This window comes from Narcine bancroftii, chromosome 6 (genome assembly GCF_036971445.1).
Source record: "Narcine bancroftii isolate sNarBan1 chromosome 6, sNarBan1.hap1, whole genome shotgun sequence".
NCBI classification, from domain to species: Eukaryota; Metazoa; Chordata; class Chondrichthyes; order Torpediniformes; family Narcinidae; genus Narcine; species Narcine bancroftii.
This window is the reverse complement of record NC_091474.1, coordinates 45,671,285-45,691,151: the sequence shown is the minus strand read 5'-3', so window position 1 is coordinate 45,691,151 and position 19,867 is coordinate 45,671,285. Positions and strand designations below refer to the sequence as shown.

The following is a 19,867-nucleotide window of genomic DNA, read 5'->3' as shown; positions in this document are numbered from 1 at the left end:
TGAGAGAGGAATTGGACAAAGTAGATGGGAAGGAGGTACTGGGAGGGCAGTAATGAACAGAGTTTCTGCAAGAAATGGGGGAAGAAGCAGGATAATATCAAAGAGGATACAAAAAGCTGCTTCAGGCATATGAAGGATAAGAGGTGAGAGTAGATATAGGATCAGTAGCAATTGACACTAGAGAAATAACAATAGGGAGATTATTTTGCTTGATTCATTCATGTCTTAAAGCTAACTAGTTATATGAAAGAGCATAGTCGAGTTTAACTTTGATTTATTTGCTTTTTTTCTTTAATAGTAGGGTAACAAATATATTGGTTATCATAAAATGATAAAAGGAGGGAAAGTGAAAGAATAAGTTTCACAAATATGCTTTAATAAATGCTCTCTGGTAAGGCTTTCAGTTACCGCTGCTTGTGCAAACAAGGCTTTCTTAACATCTGTGCCACAGTAAGATAATTAAGTTCACAAGTATGTCACTCTTTCCTAGAATTGAGGACACTCTAAATTCTCCAGAACATTCATAGACATTACAAGGTAACATAAGGGTAAACACAAAATGTAGGTGTATGAGGGTCTCATACAGTCCTAGTCTCCTTATTTGAAGAAGGACGTTCTCGCTATTGAAGGAGTGCAGCGTAGATTTGCACGGTTAGTTCCCGGGATGGCGGGATCGATGTATGCGAAATGGTTGGATGAACTGGGGTTGTATACGTTGGAATTTAGAAGGATGAGCGGAGATATGATTGAGGTATAGAAGATTATTAAGGGATTGGACACGATAGAAACTGATTACTTGTTCCTGATGTCGGGGGAGACTAGGGCTTGAGGCCATAGCTTAAGAATAGAGGGAAAGCCCTTTCGGACAGTGATGAGAAAATATTTTTTTTAGCCAGCGAGTTGTTGGTCTGTGGAATACTTTGCTGCAGAGGGTGGTAGAGGTGGGTTCTCTGGATAAGTTCAAGAGGGAGTTATGTAAGGTTCTTGTGGACAGGGGAGTTGAGGGTTTGGAGAGAAGGCAGGGACAGGATACTGATCGTGGAAGATCAGCCATGATCTAAATGAAAGGCCTACTCCAGCATCTGTAGCAAGGGTCGGCAAACATTTAAACCATCGACCTCTTCGTGGAATCCTTGATCTCTCATTGACCCCCCACCCCCACCCCAGCATGTAAAATAAATAAATATTATCAATAATAAATTTCTCTATAGTCTAGACATTTATACAATCCCTTGGATAGTCCCATCACACCCCCAGGGGTCAATATAGACTACTTTGCTGACTCCTGGTCTACAGTTATGTAGATATCTGCCCAAATTGTGGATAAATGTATGGCAAACACTCCAATAATTTGAGTGTTGGTCTCAGAATAGAGATTGAGTCGCTGAACAATCCCTCTCAAGCCCACAGTCACTGTAAAGGGTTAATAAAGAAGCTGTTGTGGACTTGATTGGTTCTGCGGTGTTTTCTGCTGTCTGTTTGCTTGCAGCAGATGCTGCCTTTATCAGTATACAAAACAGCATTCAGTGATAACAGTGCAGACAAGAAATTGAAGGGAATCAACAGGTCAGGCACCATCCACAGAGTCAGTGTTTAGGGTTGGGATGCCTGTCTGAGACCTCCCTATGTTTTACTGTCCATTTACCCCAGGGATTCTGTCTGACCTGCTGAGTCCTTCTGCTTCTCATTGCTTGCTCAAGATTCCAGATCTACAGTCCTTGAGGTTTTTTTTCAGTAACACCGTGTCCTATTAAATGGTGTTTGAAGAACGAAACGTAAAATCTTGAATCTATTACTGAGACAATATACAGAGATAAATGCAGTCATACAGGGCAAAACATATTAAAAAGTGTATTATAGGTGGAGAGAAAATAAGTGGCGAATACTTGAAAGAATTAATGATAAAAATATATTATCTGAATTGTCACCCAGTGAGGTGACAGCTTGCTCAAGGGTAAAGTTTGTGGCTTTAGCACAGATATATGCTGAACTGAGTGAAAGGTTGGTTCTGTATAATTCCAAATTGTATAGCACCCTGTCCCTGATCTGTCAATAACAGTAGTTTTCAAACTTTGTCTTTACTATTCACAGATGGCATAGGGATTACTTAAAGTGGTGAGTGGAAAGAAAAAGGTTGAGAACCACTGATGTTCCTGATTAAAACATCACTTTTTTCTTGCACGAACTCCAATTGTGAGCATTTATCTGTGCTTTCATATATAGTGTCACTTTTTCTGTCCTGGTACATCGTAATAATTTGATGTCAACTGTTGTCATTGGTGTAACCTATATAACAGTGTGGCTCCAATGGGAATCTGCACATTGTATTTGTGCATAAGACAATGAACTCTCATCAACAACAAGCATAAATCAGAGAGATTGCGGATGCTAGAATCTGGACCAATAAACAACCTACTGGAGAAAATCAGTGGGTCAGGCATCCTCTGTGGGGGAAATTATTTTAACTTTCTAATTAAAGGACTTGCATTTATTTAGTACCCTTCAAGTTTGAAATAGCTTTTCACACAACGTGATGCTTAATGAAGTCCAGTCTTGCATTCATGGGAGGAAATGTAGTAGTCAATCCATGCAAACAGTATGGACCTTGGTGTTATGAGGAGGACCCAAAGTGTTACTGTACTAACCAGATCAGTAATGTTGGCTGATGAATTTGCAAGCACAAAATATATTTTGTTAAAAATGCTTTCTTTTAAAAGAAGATGTCAAGAGGAAGGAACGTTTATTGGGGGAATGTTTCTGCTTAGTGCTCCATTTTAATTTGAGTTTTATCCAAGTTCTAAAACCCATGTATTTATCTGGTGATTCCCTTGGCCGTCATCATCCCTTTTAGAGGCGCGATGATCGGATCCTGGGGAATAAGGGAACAGAGATGCATCAGTCTTGATCTTGTTCATGTGCACGTCTGGTAGAGATTAATAAGATGCCAATGAACAGCAGGAGTCTTAGGAACTCTCTCCTCTCAGCTCGGGGATTTTGAATGCTAACATTTGGAACATATTCAAAAAAAAATTACCTGTTTTTAAAAAATAAATTGCAGCCAATGTACCCATCCCATCCCAGTCACACTCTCTTCTTCCCATTGAGCAGGAGATCCATGAGCTTAAAAATACGGGACTCCAGGTTTAAGATTTGTTATCAGACAAATGAGTAACCTCTTCTCGGCAGAAGTTGGTCTCTTGTGCTCTTAAAACTGTATCAACGCAGATGAAGTGTGGTTTTAACGGAGCCTTTTCCCTGTAATGCTCTGCACCTTTACTTTGCACTGCCTGTTGTACTTAAGTATGAGCTGAGTTGCATGGATACCTCACAAAACAAGTTTTGTTCAATGTCTCTCAACATTGACGAAAAAGATTAGAGGTGTAGGGGACAGCAAGGAGGGCTTTCAAACCTTGCAGGGGGATCTGGACCAGCTGGTGAAATGGGCTGCCCAGAATGGCAGATGGAATTTAATGCAGAGAAGTGTGAGGTGCTGCACTTTGGAAGGACAAACCAAGTAAGGGAATGCGTAGTAAACAGTAGGGCACTGAGGAGAATGGTAGAATGGAGGGATCTGGAAATACAGATACATGATACCCAGAAAGAAATGTAATAAATAGATAGGTTCTTAAAAAGAGCTTTTTGACATAATGGCCATCATCAATCAAAGTACTGAGTACAGAAGTTGGAACTTTATGGTGAAATTGTACAAGACATTGCTGAGGCAAAATTTGGATTATTGTGTGCAGTTTTGGTCACCTAATTACAAGAGAGATATTGATACTGGAAAATGTGCAGAAGGGATTTACAAGGATGTTGCCTGGACTTGAGAAGTTGGGTTTCAAGGAATGGTGAAACAGCTTAGGACTTTATTCCCTGGAGCGTTGCAGAATGAGGGGGAGGTTTAATATACATAATGAAGATGGGTATAGATAGAATAAATCCAAGCAGGTTTTTTTTCACTGAGTTTAGGAGAGGCCATAATGAGAGGTCATGGATTCAGGGTGAAAGGGGAAAAGTTTAAAGGGAGCATGAGGGGAAACGTCACGCAGAGTGGTGGGAATATGGAATGATTGCCAGCTGAAGTGGTAAACGCAGCCACAGATTTAACATTTAAGAAAAATGTGGACAAATACACGGATGGGAGGGGTATGGGGGTGGGGGATGGATATGATCTGGATGTGGGTCAGTGGGACTAGAAAGGTTGAAGAGCCTCATACTGTGCTGTAGTATTCTCTGGTTCTCATACACATAATAAATTTAATTCAATAAAAACACTCGAATGAATAAGAATTGAAAGCAATTTGAGAAGACTAACACCTTAAGCCCTTGCAACAGTTCTCTGACTTTTAAATCATTGGAATAGAATGGCTTATTCAGAATGCAACCAGGAACAGGATGAGAGGTGTTGGACAAAGTGGCGACTTTCTGTCTCCCTTGCAGGAGACAAAAGTCAAAGAATTGTTATTCTAAATCAATGGTTCTCAAACTTTTTCTTTCCACTCACATACCACTTTAAGTATTCCCTGTCCCATCGGTGCTCTGTGATTAGTAAGGGGCTGCTTAAGGTGGGATGTGGGTGGAAATGTCAAGTTTGAAAACCACCGTTTTAATCCTACCTAATTGACTCGTTATGTGCACGGTTTCACAACTCCAGAAATGGGCCAATGACAATTTTTCTCAAGCAAAATATATCCGTAAAAATTGGGTCTAGAGCAGTGATTCTCAACCTTCCCTTCCCACCCACATCCCACCTTAAGCAATTCCTTACCATCACAGAGCATAAATGGCAGAGGGATTACTTAAGGTGGTATGTGAGTGGAAAGAGAAAGGTTGAGAACCACAAGGTCACTAAATCGGGACAAGACAGTGAAAGCTCAAAACTATTACATATAGTCCTGGCCATTTAGGGACTATTGTGTCCAGGGAAATGCAAGAGATTGCTGCTTAATTATACACCAAATGTTTTTGTGGCAGAAATAGTGAGGCGTGGTTGATAGGTTCAAATTGGAATTCTCAATTATAAAAGTTCCATTATGGTCATGCAATACTACATTTAGAATGAAACAAGCATGAGATTTTTTAACTTTTGTCTGCCGTAAGGTAGAGACAGAGTGTCGCAATTTCCAGCACCCCTCACGTTATCTAACACTATGCTTTGCAGAGGAAGGAGAGCAATAAAAGGCACCAAAGTGCACATGCTCCCCTGCTTTGAAATGTGCTCTCCTCTGGAGGCTGCTTGCTGAGGGCAGAGCCTAGGGAGGGTTCACTGCCTCAAACAGCAGGTTAGTCAACCACTCCCAAGGGAAATGCAACCATGATTGGCTTGTGTGTTCCCCATGAGGAGATTCGACAATGCAGAGACTGAGATTGGAGTGCACATGAGGAGCTGAATGCTGTTGGGGATGATGGGAATCAGAGTTAGATTTGGTACGTTGTCAGAACATGGTGTGGTTGGCCTGGGATTGGTAGCCAAAGATTAGATTTGCAAAAGATGGGGCAGGGAGCGACTGCTGGAGGACTCAATGGATCAAGCAGCATCTGTGGAGAAAAAAATTTGTAAGTCAACATTTCTGGTTGAGACCGACGGGGTGGGAGGGGGATTGTAGTAGGCTTGGAGAACCATGCCCAAACCTGCTGGTGGAGCTCAGCAGGTCGCACAGCATCCACAGAAAAGGAAGGGTACCCAATATTTTGGCCCTTAGCCCTTTATCAAAGTATGAGCAAAAAGATAGGCAACTGAATAACAAGGTTGGGGGAGGAAGAGGATGGGGGTGGAGCACAGGCTTGTTGGTAAGTTGTCAGATGTTGTTAAAGCTGTGAGGGTGACAAATTAAAAACAAGTCAGAGAAATGATTGGGAGAGAGAGCCAAGGGTAGCTCTGAGTGGAGAAGGCGTGGAAAGTGGAGGGGGGGGGAGCTGGAGAAAAGGAGATGGGGGGGCGCGGGGTAAGAAATTAGAGAGACCTGTGGATGTGAATGCCATCTATTTGGAAACTGCCAAGAATGAATGTGAGGTGCTGTTCCTCTAATTTAGAGATGATATTGGTTTGGCCACACGAGACCATGGACACATGCCGGTGTGCCAATAGTACGTGCAATCGAAATGGTTGGCCACTAGGAGGTCCGTGATTTTGTAGCCAACAGAAGGGAGGTGCTCAACCATCTGCCAGTCTGCATCCAGTCTTGTGTGTGGGAGTGGTAGATTTCCTAGTTGGGAGATAGGGTCAGTAGTCAAGGCAATGTGCGATTGGTAGTAAAGGATTGTGAACAAAGATTTTTGAGGTCAGGACACAATGAGGCCGTGAGATGGCGCAGCATGGTACAGAGAGCAGGGTTGAAGTGATCTGGTCGAATCAGTAGATGGGGCAAGGTCAAGAACTGATCAGCTAGTAGGAGATGGCTTGTTGTAGCAGTGTTAAAGGGCAGTTAGGTCTGCATCTATCCTTCAATCCTGCTATCCTGAATTGTGCAGTCACTTCAATCCAGAGGCTTCCTGAGGCAGAGACTACTTTGACCACTGTTGTAGACATTGAAGTACTGCTTCTGCTGAAGTGGCCATCAGTTGCTCTGAGCCTGGAACATTCATGTGCGAGTCACAGAAATGGTAGACTGCATGATTAACAGGCCTCACTGCCACAGCGTTCACATTCCAGCTATGGATTCTGCTCACCCCAATCTGCCCTTCGCCTGGCCAACCCAAACTGGAAATGGACATCTGAGGTTTAGAGGGGAGGAAGGGATTAAACAAGAAAGTTTGCAGAAGCTCAGGTTGAGTGCAATATACAAGCATGCTGGAGAAACTCCGCAGGTCACACAGCATCCATAGGAAGGAAACGGTAACCGTTGTTTTGGTCTTGGGTCCTTTGACAAGTTTTAAACAAAAACAGGCAGGTGCCTGTGCTCATCCCCCGCCTCTTCCTCTCGCCTCTCCTCCACCCCTCTCCCCCATCATTTCATTCAGGTGGCTGCCAAGCTTTTGCTTGTACCTTGATAGAGGGCTCCGGCCTGATATGCAGATTGCCCTTTACATCCAATAGATGCTTCGTGACCTGCTGAGGTTCCATCTGGGGCGGGGGTGGTGGGGGGGTGGGATGGAATAGATTTCCATGTGAGACTGAGAGATAAAGGTAGGGTTCATGTTTTATTGAAAGTCAGTTGGCGTATCAATTTAAAGCTCATTGTGTAAAACCTCATTACATCTACTTACATCTAATATGTTGAATTTGAATCAGAAATGACAGCTGCCTTTTTTGTTCATGACAATCTGCTCATTCCGCTCAATCCGCTCATGCTAGCTTTATCAAATTTCCTGCAACTTGTTGTTTATCTTGCATTGATAACTCTTTGCATTTGGAAGATGCGGGACATTCAAACAGGTCCAGCACAACTTTTGTGTTTGTTTGCCATTTTGAAAGATTCCAACCAGTAACGTGAACAATTTATTTCTCCAACTGATGCCGTTCAAACAGTTGATTCCTCTAGCATCATGCTTTTTGCTCCAGATTCCAGTTTCTTTCATATGGTTCCAGAAATATCTGCAGTGTGAAATGAGAGAGCATCCTTCCATAGAGATTTGAGCAATACCATTGCTTGGAGCTTGGACATTGGACTGTTCATATCCAAAATGTTTGAACGTGGGAATTGGCTTGAACTGTGTATTGTCACATGCATCAAGATGCAGTTAAAAAAAAAACTTTGCTCTGCATGCTATCCAAGCAAGTCAATCCACACTTAAGTTCATTAATATCTGACTGTATTGGTGAACCCAAAGAAACAACATTTCTCCAGACCACAGTGCACACAAATGCCATATCTCACATGACACATAATTAGTGCATATATAAATAAAAATAAGATACAAAATAAACATGTGACAGGTACTGCAAAATTAATGATAATGAGCAACAATTAGATCGTCATACACATTGTACAATATCATGTTCATATGAACTGAAAACATGGACTTCATTTTAAAATAAAACAATCTATATGAATTAAAAAGAAAATAAATAAATCCAAAAGATAGTTAATAAATAATCAGTGTATATATCTCAAATAGATGCTCTGATAGCTCAGTGGTCAAAGCTCTGGTCTTGTAAACCAGGGGTCGCAAGTTTGTTCCTCACTGGGGCCTCATTTCTGTGAGGGTCAATGGATAAAGTCTTCCTTACAGTGGAAAAAGTTCAAGAATTTCATATACATTACATTGTAAATGTAGTAACATGTGACAATAATGGAACTGTTACCTCCTATTAAACGGAATACTGCATTGTCTGTACGGAGTTTGTATGTTCTCCCCATGTCTGCATGGGTTTTCCCCAGGGTTCTGCTTTCCTCCTACCTGTTCAAAATGTACCGGGGGTGTAGGTCAGTGGGGTGCAATTGAGCTCACAGGCTGATGGGACAAAAAGGCTCCATGTCTAAATTAATATTTTAAAAATAACAACAGTTGCACTGTACAGTGCTAGAATTATAAGACAGCAGATGTTTGTTGTGAATGCAAGGAGATGGACTTCTGGAGAGAGCTCACAAAAAATCATCACGTTACTGAGGTGGCAATGAGACCACAAGACATGAGTACCATGACACTAGGTGTCTCCTTGCCCAATGAGGGCGAAGGATTGTGGAAACAATTGGTTGGCGCAGTCATTTGATCAGGTGGATTGCTTAATTAACAAGATCTTGCCACTGAAGGGTTGCTCTAACTCACCAGCCTCTACTGTAATTAACTTTCTAGGTCCAGCAGCATCTGTGGAGGAAGAAAGTGAGTCAATGTTTAAGGTCATTGAGCTCTCTTGTTGATGGGTCTTCATCCTGGGATTTTGATTTCTATCAACTGCAGATTTTGCTTTCCACGTTGCCCTGATTTTAAATTTTGGCATACAGCAATGGTAACAGAATGTTATTGGCCCTAATTAACCTACAACCCCTTATGTTTTTTTTTTGGAGTGGGAGGAAACCGGAGCATCCGAAGGGAGCCCATGCAGTTGTGGGGACACTATATTCAAACTCAGGTTGCTGGCACCTTAGCAGCATTGTGCTATCCACTACACCAGCTGATTTTAATTTTTCAATGAACAGGGAAGACTTTTTAAAAAAAAATGTACGGTCAATCATATTTTGTAACTGTTGAATGATTTCGCGTTCCACTTCATTTCATATCAATCTAGTAATAGATGGTGTTATTTATACTATTTCTCTACACACATGCATTTATCGCTTCCTTTGCACTTGGCCTTTTAAATGTTTGTTTGATTTGGTTCTTTAAGCCTGGCCCCTGATTGTGTACATTCAAAGTGAATGCAAACATCAGCATGGTTGGGTGGCAGGAAGCATGCCTCTGGTGGGATGGGCCAGCTCCCCTTTCAACATGAGCGATACGGAAAGAGCACACTTCCAAAACTGCCTAAAACAGTCAAGCAACAAATTCTGCAGACGTAGGATTGATTGTGTAATGCATAAACGTGCGGACGAAACCCAGCAGGTCACATAGCATCCAGGGGAGGTAATGGGCTCACGACAGAAATGTCGATTACCTTTTTCCTTCCTGTGGACGTCCTGTCAGCTGCGGAGTTTCTGCAGAAATTTTGTGTATTGCACCAAAAACACATGTCCTGATCTTTTTCACGCTGGCAATTGTATTTCCCTGCATAGCTATGGCCAGAATGATTGTTAATAAAGGCCCTTATGAAGTCCAAAGACACGGTGATGTGGTGTGGCATGTTCATGTGTATAATTCATCTGTTCCCTTGCCTTTCTTCACCATATATAATAACCAAGCCTTGAAGATATTATCTTTGAACAACATGAGCAGTAATTACGGCCTTTTCGTTGTTATGGTTACCAGCACCGCATATAATGTTGCAAATGCATCAAAAAGAACCTTTGTATAATAATCCTCTTTTCGATTTCAATCTGCCCAGCTGCTAATGTATCTTGTTGTGCCAGAGAAAGGGATGAAATAGTTATCAGCACCAATGATTAGTTTGCAATATTCCCAGATTAATTCCTGTCACAATAATTCCATTGATTACAGACTTGCAAGTTGTTAGCACATAATCTTTTGTATCTCTCCCACAGTACCTGCTTGGTCTGAGAGAGTCTGGGGTTCCCTCATCTGGTTACGTTGTTGGCTTCCCTTCACACCCCTTTAAATTGCAAATGTATATGATCCCTACCCATCTAATAGACAAAAGAGCACCCTTGTGGTGCTATTTATATATTTTTTTCTTTATCTTAAAATTATTTTTGAGTTTTATCAGAAACAAAACAGTAAATCAATTGCCATGAAACCTTTGCAGATTTCCAAGTAATAACATGGGACAGTAGCAATATGACTTAATTCTAAATCCAATAAATGATGATACGTACAATATTGTAGGAGGAAAGAAAAATTAATTCAAACCCACAGCAATCAAGGTTGAAATTCATATTGTAAGTCGTGTTAAATCCGAACAACCCGCCTCAGGGGATCCAAACAAGCACGCCCAGTGACATTCATCATTGCACCTCGTTATCAAATTATGGGAGTGAGCTAGAAATGGGGCCCCCAGTCTTATCGAAAGCAATCTTGACTTTTATGATATTATGCCTAATTTTCTCCAGATTTACAAAGGACATAATATCTATTACCCATTGATTATGTGTAGATGGGAGCTCATCTTTCCATTTGAACAGAATTGCTGTTCGTGCTAATAAAGTGGAGAATGCTAAAACCTGTCTTTGATTAGTACATAAAATAATATTTATATCTTTAGAAAAACCAAATAGTGCAATGACCAGGTATGGATCTAAAGCAGTGGTTCTCAGCTTTTTTCTTTCCACTCATGTACCACTTTAAGTATTCCCTAAGCCATCGGTGCTCTGTGATTAGTAAGGGATTGCTTAAGGTGGGAAGTGAGTGGAAAGAAAAAGTTTGAAAACCACTGTTTTAATTTAACAGTACCTAATTGACTCGTTATGGGCACGGTTTCAGAACTGTAAAGGAAAGGGGCCAATGACAATTTTCTCAAGCAAAATATTTCAGTAACAATTGGGTTTAGAGCAGTGGTTCTCAACCTTCCCTTCCCACCCACATATCACCTTAAGCAATCCCTTACTAATCACAGAGCACTGATGGCAGAGGGATTACTTAAAGTGGTATGTGAGTGAAAAAAAGGTTAAGAACCACTGATTCTAAATAGGGTTGGAAAAAGTTCTTAAAAACGTTGATCCAATATTTTTGCAAATTAGGGTAAGTCCAAAACATACAGGCATCGAAATTTGAAATTTTGTTCGCTCTAAGCTTTTAACCTTTCCTACTCTTCCAGACCCAAATGTTATCGATGAATGAGTTACAATTTACTCATAAAGGCATGATATCTGCTTTACATTATAAACTATTGAATTTGAAAGCAATTTCATTAAGTGGGATTAAGACTGAATGGGAGAATGATCTGGATATCTCTTTCTGAGAAGAAGAATGGACTTCAGTTTTGGGTCTGATTTACGATCCATCATTGAGCACTGGGCAGAGTCTTATTCAATTCAAAGTGCTTCATCTTGTGGTGCTATTTATATGATCTATCTTTGGATGAGAATACAGTCATATTACCAATGCCAATGCAAAAGTTTTTTTTAACCATTTAAGTGGAATAATCCCTTTATAGATGTCAGCCTGTACTTTTATTGCTGCTTCATTTGTTGGTTCTTGATCTTTTCTCTTAAGTTAGCAAATAATATGGGGTGGGCAAGAATCTTAACTTTTGGCAGGCTTCATTGTGACTCTCTGAAGGAATCTACCAAGTGAAATCTTGTCAAATGCCATACTGAGATTCATATAGGCCACAAAACTGCCCTACCTTCATCAATTTATTTTGTTATCTCCTAAAAAAAACTCAGTAAGACTCATGAAGCATGGCCTTCCCCCCCCCCCCCCCCCACCCCACAAAGCCATGCTGATTCTCTCTGAGACTATATTTCTTTAAATGCTCATAAATCCTGTTCTTAAGAATCCTTTCAATAGTTTTCCCACCACTAACTTAACATTCAATGTTCTGTAATTCTCAGGATACTTCTTATTACATTTTTTTAAGCAAGGGAATTATATTTGCCACTCACCAACACTCCAGCACCTCCCCTGTGGGCAATGAGGACACAAAGATCATTGCCAATGCCCCAGCCATCTCTTCTCTCACTTCCACCAATTGTAACCTGAAGTTAATCTTGCCCGGGTCCCGGGACTTAGCAATCCTATTATCTTTAAGAAAATTAACCTCAACTAGCTCAAGTTCTATTCTGACCTCACCAAGGCCAAAGTCCCTCCCTCTGGTGAACACTGAGTAAAATATTAATTTAGAACCTCCTATTACCTCCTCCACCTCTTGGCACATATTATCCTTGAGTGGCTCTACATTCTGTCATCCTTTTGCTCTTCACATACACATGGAATGCCTTAGTGTTTTCCTTGATCCTAATTGCCAAGGCCCCATTCTAGCTCTTCTAAATCCTTTCTTAAGTTCCTTCTTGCCAGCATACAATTCTCATGAGTCCTTCCTGTCCTTCAGATTCCTAAATTTTATTTATGACTCACCTGTTTTGTCCACCACAGTTCCTTTACCCTACCATCTTTTCCCTGTCTCAATGGGACCAACCTGTCCAGAACCCTGCGCAAGTAGTCCCCAAACATCCTCCATATTACTTCTGTGCTTTTTTTCTGACAACATTTGTTCTCTGTTTACTCTCCCTGGTTCCTGCCTAATCTCATCATCATTATCCATTCCCCAATTAAACACGACCATTTTGTTTACATTTATCCTTGCCCATAGCTGTGCTAAAGCTTAAGAAATTGTGGTCGCTATAACTGAAATGCTCCCCCACCATGAGGCCTATCACTTGACCATTTTCATTACGCAGCCCTAGATCCAGTAGGGCCCCTCCTCTCGTAGACTGGTCCACATTACTCCGTCAGGAATCCTTCTTGGACACACAGGACAAATTCTGCCCCTCTTGCAGATAGGAGGTGAGAGTTGATATTTGTGAAGTCTCTCCCAACAACAACAACAACCCTGTTATTTCTACTCCATTCCAAAATCTGCCTATTTATCTGCTCCTCTGTCTCCCACGGGCTATTTGGGCGGCCCATAGACTACTCTCAATACAGTAACCACTTCCTTCCTGTTTCTTAACTTCCACCTACACTGACTCAGTAGACATTCCCACTCCCCCCTCCCTCTTTTAGCTCCCAGCCAATCCTGTCCTTGCAAATGGCCACAATGTTGCAATTCAGCAGACTCTTTTTTTTAAATTTTTTTATTTTTCACACCATAAATCACGTTAGCCATGATATACACTTTTTCTTTTTCACACATATACAGTGACTTTTTCTCCCCCCCCCTCCTCCCAAGCCACCTCCCCACCCCCCCCTCTCATCCATTTTAGGTATACAATCTAGGTTGCATTAAGCCAGTCAGACAACGTTGTCATTCAACAAAAATACACCAGAAATTCTACTGAGTCCATTCTTTTCTTCTCTTCTCCTTCCATCAACTTAGGTAATGTTTGTTCCCGGTAGGTTTTCGCTATTGTATTTAATGTAAGGCTCCCATACTTGTTCGAATATTTCAATATTATTTCTTAATCTATATGTTATTTTTTCTAATGGAATACATTTATTCATTTCTATATACCATTGTTGTATTTTCAAATTATCTTCCAATTTCCAGGTTGACATAATACATTTTTTTGCTACGGCTAGGGCTATCTTAACAAATCTTTTTTGTGCATCCTCCAAGTCAATTCCAAATTCTTTATTTTTTATGTTACTTAGGAGAAAGATCTCTGGATTCTTTGGTATATTGTTTTCTGTTATTTTATTTAATATCTGATTGAGATCATCCCAAAAATTTTCTACTCTCTCACATGTCCAGATTGCATGAATTGTTGTTCCCCTTTCTTTTTTACATCGAAAACATCTATCAGATACTGTTGGGTCCCATTTATTTAACTTTTGCGGTGTAATGTATAGTCTGTGTAACCAATTATATTGTATCATACGCAGCCTCGATTTATTGTATTTCTCATCGTTCCAGAACATAATTTCTCCCATGTTTCCTTTTTTATCTTTATATTTAAATCTTGTTCCCATTTTTGTTTAGTTTTACCATTTGTTTCCTCATTCTCCTTTTCTTGCAGTTTAATATACATATTTGTTATAAATCTTTTGATTAACATTGTATCTGTAATCACATATTCAAGGTTACTTCCCTCTGGAAAACTCAAATTGCTTCCTAATTTATCTTTCAAGTAGGATCTCAGTTGGTAATATGCCAGCGCTGTATCTCCAGTTATATTGTACTTATCTCTCATTTGTTCAAAGGATAAGAATCTACTTCCTGAAAAACAATTTTCTATTCTTTTAATCCCTTTTTTTTCCCATTTTCTAAAGGAAAGGTTGTCTATTGTAAAAGGGAGTAGCTTATTTTGCGTCAATATTAGTTTTGGTAATTGATAATTTGTTTTATTTCTTTCTACATGAATCTTCTTCCATATATTGAGGAGATGGTGTAATACTGGAGAAGTTCTATGTTGTACCAATTTTTCGTCCCATTTATATAATATGTGTTCAGGTATCTTTTCCCCTATTTTATCTAATTCTAATCTCGTCCAGTCTGGTTTTTCCCTTGTTTGATAAAAATCTGATAGGTACCTTAATTGTGCGGCTCTATAATAATTTTTGAAGTTTGGCAATTGTAAGCCTCCTTGTTTATACCATTCTGTTAATTTATCTAGTGCTATCCTCGGTTTCCCCCCTCTCCATAAAAATTTCCTTATTATTTTCTTTAACTCTTTGAAGAATTTTTCTGTCAGTTGTATTGGCAATGCCTGAAATAAGTATAGTATCCTTGGAAAAATGTTCATTTTAATACAGTTTATCCTTCCTATCAGTGTTAGTGGTAGCTCTTTCCAATGCTCTAAATCGTCCTGTAATTTTTTCATTAGTGGATTGTAATTGAGTTTATATAATTAGCCTAGATTTTTGTTTATTTGTACACCTAGGTATCTTATTGCCTGCATTTGCCATCTGAATGGGGATTCCTTCTTAAATTTTGAGAAATCTGCGTTATTCATAGGCATTGCTTCACTTTTATTTACGTTTATCTTGTATCCCGACACTTCTCCATATTCCTTCAATTTCTTATATAGTTCTTTTATTGATAGTTCTGGTTCTGTTAAGTACACTATCACATCATCCGCAAATAGACTGATTTTATATTCCCTGTCTTTTATTTTTATTCCTTTTATATTATTATCTATTCTTATCAATTCTGCTAGTGGTTCTATAGCTAGCGCAAACAATAACGGTGATAGTGGGCATCCCTGCCGCGTTGACCTGCTTAAGTTAAATTGCTTTGATACATGTCCATTTACTGTCACTTTCGCTAACGGTCCCTTATATAATGCTTTAATCCAATTAATATACTTCTCCGGTAAACTGAATTTTTGCAATACTTTGAACAAATAATTCCATTCTACTCTGTCGAAGGCCTTCTCTGCGTCTAAAGCAACTGCTACTGCAGGTGCTTTATTTCCTTCTACTGCATGAATTAAGTTAATAAATTTACAAATATTGTCTGTTGTGCGTCTTTTTTTGATAAATCCAGTTTGGTCTAAATTTACCATTTTCGGTACCTGATCTGCTAATCTGTTTGCTAATAGTTTAGCTATTATCTTATAATCTGTGTTTAGCAAAGATATTGGTCTATATGACGCTGGTGAGAGTGGATCTTTCCCTTGTTTTAGTATCACTGTAATTATTGCTGTTTTACATGAATCTGGTAAGTTTTGTGTCTCATCAATCTGGTTGATTACATCCAGGAAGGGCGGTATTAATAGGTCTTTAAATGTTTTGTAGAATTCTATTGGGAGTCCATCCTCTCCTGGTGTCTTATTATTTGGTAATTTTTTTATTATCTCTTGTATTTCTACTGTTCCAAATGGTTCTGTTAATTTATTTTGTTCTTCTATTTGTAGTTTTGGTAGTTCAATTTTAGTCAAAAATTCATCTATTTTCCCTTCTTTCCCTTCGTTTTCAGTTCGGTATAATTGTTCATAGAATTCTCTGAAGTTTTCCTTAATTTCTTTTGGATTATATGTAATTTGTTTGTCTTTTTTCCTTGTTTCCAATACCATTTTCTTAGTTTGCTCTGTCTTAAGCTGCCATGCTAAGATTTTGTGTGTTTTTTCACCTAGTTCATAATATTTCTGTTTTGTCTTCATTATATTCTTCTCCACCTTATATGTTTGTAATGTTTCATATTTTATTTTTTTATCCGCCAATTCTCTTCTTTTGGTTGTATCTTCCTTCATTTCTAATTTTTTTTCTATGTTTACTATTTCCCTTTCCAACTGCTCTGTTTCCTGATTATAGTCCTTCTTCATCTTGGTTACATAACTTATTATTTGCCCTCTAATGAATGCTTTCATTGCGTCCCATAGAATAAACTTATCTTCCACTGATTCCGTATTTACTTCAAAATACATTTTTAATTGTTTTTCAATAAATTCTCTAAAATCCTGTCTTTTAAGTAGCATGGGGTTTAATCTCCATCTATACATTCTTGGAGGGCTGTCCTCTAGCTTTACTGTCAGTATTAAGGGTGAATGGTCCGATAGCATTCTCGCTTTATATTCTGTTTTTCTTACTCTATCCTGCATACTAGCTGATAACAAAAATAGGTCTATTCTTGAGTATGTTTTATGTCTAGTCGAGTAGTATGAGTATTCCTTTTCTTTTGGGTTTTGTTTCCTCCATATGTCCACAAGTTTCATTTCTTGCATTGATTTAATTATAAATTTGGTTACTTTGTTCTTCCTGTTAATTTTTTTCCCAGTTTTATCCATATTTGGATCCAAATTCAGATTGAAATCCCCTCCTATTAGTATGTTCCCTTGCGTATTAGCTACCTTCAAAAAGATATCTTGCATAAACTTTTGATCTTCTTCGTTAGGTGAAAATATATTAAGTAGATTCCAAAGCTCCGAATATATCTGACATTTTATCATAACATATCTCCCTGCTGGATCTATTATTTCCTCTTCTATTTTAAATGGCACATTTTTGCTAATTAATATAGCCACTCCTCTTGCTTTTGAATTATACGATGCTGCTGTTACATGTCCTACCCAATCTCTCTTTAATTTCTTGTGCTCCAATTCAGTTAAGTGTGTTTCTTGGACAAATGCTATATCTATTTTTTCCTTTTTCAGTAAATTTAGTAGTTTCTTCCTTTTAATTTGGTTATGTATTCCATTAATATTTAAAGTCATATAGTTCAGCGTAGCCATTTTATATTTTGTTTATCTTCTCTTTCCGTTTTTCCATCATTACCTTTCCTCCTTTTCCATTTTTGTTTTCTTATTTTCAACTCTTTACCAGACAACATTCCTACAACATCCAACATTTTCCTTATTCTCCTATTTCTATCTTCTTTATCCCCAATCTCCCCTTCCCCTCCTGAGTTGTCCTTTATCCCTTGTCGGACAACCACATCTCCCCTCTCCATTTGGATTTGCGAATCCACTCGCAAGCGTCAAATTATTTTGCAGTGACCGCTATTTTCCCCCACCCAGCCCCCCCAGAAAAGATTTCACTTTTCATATGTCACAAAGGTCACTCTTTTAATTCCCTCCTTATTCTCTCTATTCCATTACCTTCCCTTATTAATTCTTGTCTATACTATCTATATTTTCCTCTAATTACAGATACTTTCACATATGCACATTGTCTCTATTCACTCTTATACCTCTTTACCCGCATACATATCAATCGTGGTCATTTTTACCCTCATTACCCGTCTTATTCCTCAGTCTATTTTTGTTTTTACCCACATACATATCAATCGTGATCATTTTTACTCTCATTACCCGTCTTCATCCCTCAGTCTATTTTTGTAATTGTTCTGCAAATTTTCGTGCTTCTTCTGGATCCGAGAATAGTCTGTTTTGTTGTCCTGGAATAAATATTTTCAATACCGCTGGATGCTTCAGTATAAATTTATACCCTTTCTTCCATAAAATCGCCTTTGCTGTATTGAACTCTTTTCTCTTCTTTAGGAGTTCAAAACTTATATCTGGATAAATGAAGATTTTTTGCCCTTTATCCTCCAGTGGTTTGTTGCCCTCTCTTACTTTTTCCATTGTCTTCTCCAGTACCTTTTCTCTTGTAGTATATCTTAGGAATTTTACTACAATAGATCTTGGTTTTTGTTGTGATTGTGGTTTAGAGGCCAATACTCTATGTGCCCTTTCTATTTCCATTTCTTGCTGTAGTTCTGGACATCCTAGGGATCCACTCTTTTATAAACTCCCTCATATTCTTGCCTTCTTCATCTTCCTTAAGGCCCACTATCTTTATGTTATTTCTTCTGTTATAATTTTCCATTGTATCTATTTTTTGAGCTAGTAGTTCTTGTGTCTCTTTAGTTTTTTTATTAGATTCCTCCAATTTCTTTTTTAAGTCTTCTACCTCCATTTCTGCTGCTACTGCCCGTTCTTCCATCTTGTCCATTTTTTTCCCCATTTCTGTTAAGGTCATATCTATTTTATTACTTTCTCTTCTGTGTTGTTTATTCTTCTTCTTAAATCATTGAATTCCTGTGTTTGCCATTCTTTAAATGACTCCATGTATCCTCTAACAAGAGAAAGTATATCCTTTACCTTGCCTTTCCCTTCATCTATTTCACTGTATTCTTCCTCTTCTTCTTCCTCTGGGTTGGCCATCTGTTGTTTCTTTGTTGCCCTTTCCTTCTCTTCTTTCTTGTTTCTATTGTCTTCTGTGGTCTCTTCTTGCTGCAGGTGTTCTGCAGCTGTCGTTGCCGGCTGTGGAGATCGACTCCCCAGCTGGTCCCCCCTCCCGTCGGTGTGTTTTTTTTCATGCGCGGTTGCGCACTTTTACTCGGCTCTGCGAGCCATTGTTGTAGTTCTTTTTCTACCGACCTGAGGTAGCGGGCTCCTCTCTCCACAGCGGGCCTCTTCGGACAGGTAAGGCCTTCACCTTTTTCCTCCGTTGTCTTCTCTTCCTCTCTTCTTACCGTTGATTTTGATTTTTCTTCTTTTGTCTCCATCTTCTTTCCACCTTTATACTCACTTTTCTTTAACTTTTATTTCTGTGCCTTTGTATTTTCTCTTGTTTTTCCCGACTTTTCTGGAGAGGGCTGGAGTTCTCCGTCCGGCCACTACTCCATCACGTGACTCCCTCCGCAATTCAGCATACTGATCCATGCTCTATCTCCTTTATTCCTAATACACCTTGAGCATTCGGAACCCTCCAACTGGCTACCAGTACATTTATGTTCTTCCTCACAAAATCATTACACAATGCATCAACGTTTCCATTATCTGCAATATTCTCTGCCCTCACATTCCAGTTTCCATCCACCTGCACACCAGTGAATAATAGACAATAGGTTCTGGAGTAGGCCATTCAGCCCATCGAGCCAGCACTGTCATTTATTTGGAGCCTCACGTGATTATGGGAGCCATCTGAAATGTGAAAGAATTCAAGAAACAAGTTGATATGTGGAAGCGGAATCAAGTTCAAATTTATTATTGCACACATTGAAAAAAAAATTTGCAATACTGGTTGTTTTGTGAGCAGACCAGTGAGTGATTTCCTACTTGTAAATCTTCCCAATGGGTGTGGGGTAAAGAGAGTGTGTCTACCGTGTATATGTCTTTTAATAAATTGTCTGCTTTTGTGAGGCAGCGGGAGTTATTAGATGGAGTCGATGGAGGGGAGGAGGGTGTGTGTGAGATGGTCTAAGCCACATTCACAACCCTCCGCAGTGTAAAATTGTCAATTTTATAGGCATATAAATGGCCTTAAAATC

At 39.2% G+C, this 19,867-nt stretch overlaps 1 protein-coding gene across 3 annotated transcripts in view; it reads left to right on the top strand.

The window, feature by feature from the left end:
* Positions 1–19,867, top strand: part of LOC138736042 (cadherin-22-like) — a 1,166,757-nt gene that overhangs the window by 480,956 nt on the left and 665,934 nt on the right. The window lies entirely within an intron of this gene.